Here is a 4,344-nt window from a genome sequence, read left to right as displayed (position 1 = left end):
ATTAAAGACTCATGTGGTCAGAAAAAGAGAGATATATAGTAAAGAGAGATTCAGAGACAAAGAAACCCTCTAAATATTTTACAGTGTGTTAAAAATATATGCAGGCTAAAAGTTAAAGTTCTTAAAGTAAAAAAAGGAAGAAAGAAAGTAGTTGGGTGTGGTGGCACACACCTTTAATCCCAATGCCTGGGAGGCAGAGGTAGATTGACCTCTGTGACTTCAAGGGGCAGAGGTAGATTGACCTCTGTGACTTCAAGGTGTGGCAGCACATGCCTTTAATCTCAGCACTGGGAAGGCAGAGACAGAGGGATCTCTGTGAGTTCAAGGACAGCATGGTCTACAGAGTTATTCCAGGACAAAGATATGCAGAGAACCTGTCTCAAAAAGCCAAAAGTTAAAAGAAAAAAATAAAAGAAATAGAGGTTAAAAGGTTAAAATAAAGCCGCATAAAGATGGAAAATACACAGAGAATCTTGATACTGTGTGTTATTATGCTCTCTTTGAATTGTTTGAATGCTGAGGAAGGAGCAACAGCTGCTAAAAGATATTTGCTTATAAATGCTGCTGAATTAATCCAAGATAGATATTTTGAAAATACCTTAACTTCAAAATTGAAGTCAAAAGGTATGTTACTTTGGAGAAGAGATTTTGCCTTTTTTTCCACAGAAAATGAGAGGCTGTGGATTCATTCTGAGCTAAGAAAAATCAGTTTTGATCAAGGAAGACCACCTGAGAAATCTCTGGTAGGAACAGATGGCCTGGATGTTTGAATTCTACATCCAGAACAGATTCAAGACTGCTGCCTGAGATGATCAAGACTCACAGGATACTCCAGTCAGGACTTGATTATAACTCTAAATTTTCTTTAGGTCCCCATAAGATTATCAGTGCCCCCAACCAGCTGGAAGTAGCCTGGAATACTACACCCACATTTCCAAAAAATGGACTATGGGTGTTTTCCTTTTTTAAAAAAAAAAAAGAAGGGGAAGTGGTGTGGGAGAATTATCTGTATTCTGTCAATCATGTATTTTAATAAAACACTGATTGGCCAGGCAGGAAGTATAGGTGGGTCAACCAGACAGGAAGTAGAGGCGGGGCGATGAGAACAGGAATATTCTGGGAAGCAGGAAGCTCCCTCTGCCACTCCTGCCCAGATCACTGAGGAAGCAACATGTGAGCTGACAGCTGAAAAAGGTACCAAGCCATAAGGCTAACATAGATAAGGATAATGGGGTAACAAAAGTTATAAGAACTAATAAGTCTCCTGACCTAATGGGCCAATCAGTTTATAACCTAATGTAGACTCTGTGAGATTTTCTTTGAGACTTGCCAGCTGTGGGGTACTGGGTGGAACAGATACCCCAACAAGCCGGCCCTCATGTTACACAGCATACACAGAGGAATTCCACATAACCTTTGCCTTTCTATCAAAATAATAAGGAAGGTTTTAACTTTAATATAACAAGATTGCATGCAACAAAACCATTATCAATCAAAAATTATAGATACAATATTTATATATACTTTATCTTTTATTATGACTAAGGAAAAGTATAACTATCTATTCTTTAACTCCATCAAAGACTCCAGAAAGATATAATATTACCTAAGTAAACAGGAAGTGCATTGTAAACAATGTCCAAAACTCTAGAAATAACAGAGACATCTCGCTGCCTGGACAGTCAGCCAAAGTTCTTCTGCACCACTGGGGTGTCTATCTTTAGCCTACAGGCCCATAGTATCTAGTAGACTTTTCCATGAATCAGAAAATCTGAAGATCTGTTCTGCCTTGTAATGGCAAAGTCCATCAGTTGCTTTTTTCTGTGTCCTGCAGAATGTCTGGCAGACTCTTTCAGGAAGCAGGAACCCCGAAAGATGCTCTCACCCTTAGTCAAGTTCAGGAGTCAATTTTCTGTGGGTTCTTTATGCCTAGTTCATACAGCGTAACATCAAACAGTCCAGGCAAGAGCAGTTTCTTGCCCAAATGACCATCAAACTCCATAAGGACCTTTCTTCAACACCCATCATCCTTTTGAAGTAGATTGGTGATTTCAGAAGCAGACAGGTATCATTGTCCTAAGAAGTCCTAAGTTCTTAAAACATTTAAATGCTATATTCTGTACGTCTTTGAATAAGTTGAAGTATATCCCTTCATCTGAAATATATCTCTGCACATCTAGAAAATCTAGCTAGGAATGACTACAAGCTTGGCTATCATAGATGACTATTAACCTAAAATTTTTAGTTATAGATTACATTTTTAAATGAGCTGCATAAACACAATACCTTAATCAATTTTAACAAAATTGATCTTAAATTTGTATCACTAAACCAAAATCCATACCAATGCAAAGTATTCATCTCTATAAGCATATCCCCCTTTAAATGTAAACAAACACTTTTAAACAATTTTTGGGAATTTGAGCATAGTTATCTCCAAAATACTTCCTGCTGTTATTGGGCAAAGCATTTCTAGGGTTCAGAAAGACCTCTTGGGGGGTCTTGTTCCTTCACATCACATTAGCCTATAAGGAATCTATAGGTTCTCATCTTCTGTAGAAACAAAAGCAGAACCTCTTTTCCAAAGCAACATTTTCTTAGACCCAAATTTTGAAATCAAGATATCTTTAAAATATATATGTTGGTTTAGCTTAACAGTCCCCAGAATCATATAGCTCTCCGCAGTAAAAAAAAAAAAAAAATTAAAACACAATAATAAACATAATCCAGACTTTCTGTGTACATTTCATCTTTACATGGCTTGTTTTTCTTTACCCCTTTAATCTATGTCTCTTTAAAGATGTTGTCTTATTTTTTTTTCATTTTTTTCAGACTGATTACTTTTATTTAAAGCACATCAAGTTATTGAAACGATGGTTTCATGTAAATTGTCCTTTAGGAGTGATTGTAGAGCTGAGAAGAGTCTTTAGATGTTGACACGTAGAGATTCCTCAACTGTAATCTGGTACTGAGTTTCCTCATCCAGTTGAAGATTCATGAAATCTCCATAATCAAATTGGTGTCTCTCGTTTAGATGACTAACGAAATTTCTGGTAAGTTGAGTAGGGTCGCCCCATGGAAGAGATAGACAAATCGGGCAAATGGATGGAACAATATGAGCTCCGTGGTTGCTGTTACAATGATCTAGCAAACGCTGTCTGGTCATGTTTGCTTCTTCGCACAAAGGACAATCAAAAGAAGGCTGATCAGATGGGACTGCATTTTCTTCTAGATAAGCCTCGGCATTTTCAGAGGTGGAAGCCTCGCTGTTGCTGTTGCTGTTGCCCACAGAGTCTGGAGACAGTTGGAAACTTGAAAGAGCTGAAGAAACTCCAAACTCATCTTGATACTTTTTGCAAGTTTTGTAATGTTGTCTCATGCGACAGAGTTCGATTGGTTGGGAACAGGATCGGCAACTACCAGGAAAACTTTTCATGATTGTCTCCAGGTCTAGGGCCCTCTCTGGACGTGCTCTTTCTCGTCTAGTCACATTTCCACGGCACAGGGGGCAATGGATCCGGCTCTCCTTCATTGCAGTTAGGAAGCATTTTCGGCAGAAAACGTGCTGACAGGCGGCAACCCTAACCGGCGTCTTGAAAACTTCTTGACAGATCGGACAGTAGAAATCATCTTCGTTGTAAGGCGTGGAGGCAGACTCATCCTCTGCCATGGTGGTGACGGGCAGAGGATGGCGGCTGTCAACTCACAGCTGCGGAGGTGGTGGTGGCAGCCTGTATCTTGATTTCCTCTGACCATCCAAGTGGTGCTTCAGGTCAAGTTGCCTCTCTCTGCTGCCTATCGGTAGAGGGGTGGCCCTATGCGGTCCAACTTCAGTCCGTTTCTGTCCCGCAGTTGACTGTTCTTTGGAGTAGTGGAAACCCAGCAAATGAAGGGTGGCGCTCTGTTCTCATGGACCTCAAAGCCCACCAGACCCGAAGCTGATGGTAGTGGGGTCCTTCCCTCTCCGCCGGCAGCCTTCTTGTGGTTGAACTGCTGCCTGTCTAGCTGGTGGTCACTGCGGAGTGGATGACCACGCTACAAAAGTCTCCCTAGCAACCAGCCCGTCACTCCTTCAGCTGGTTGTGACGTAAGCCACACCAGGTACATTTAATTTACCAAGATTTTTTTTTTTTAAGTCTAGGTGGGTCTGGTGACACAGGCTTGTGATCTGAGCCAGTAAGAGGAGGTCGAGGCAGGACGATCACGAGTTCTAGTCCAGACTAGGCAACTTAGGGAGAAACTTAGGGGATCCCTCATCTGGAAAAAGTAAGAAGAGTTCTGCGAATAGAACTTAACGTTTCTGTTGCCGCATGTACAAAATGCTAGGTTTAATCCCTAGCATCG

The 4,344-nt window shown here is 40.7% G+C and overlaps 1 pseudogene; it reads right to left on the bottom strand.

Annotated features, from left to right (window-relative positions):
* Positions 1 to 1,515: 1,515 nt before the first annotated feature.
* LOC125387511 (E3 ubiquitin-protein ligase RNF138 pseudogene) lies at positions 1,516 to 4,023 on the bottom strand (annotated as a pseudogene).
* Between the last annotated feature and the right edge of the window lie 321 nt (positions 4,024 to 4,344).

This window comes from Myodes glareolus, chromosome 8 (genome assembly GCF_982192425.1).
Source record: "Myodes glareolus chromosome 8, mMyoGla1.1, whole genome shotgun sequence".
Taxonomy (NCBI): Eukaryota; Metazoa; Chordata; class Mammalia; order Rodentia; family Cricetidae; genus Myodes; species Myodes glareolus.
The sequence above is the reverse complement of the archived record's forward strand: the minus strand, read 5'-3'. Positions and strand labels throughout refer to the sequence as shown.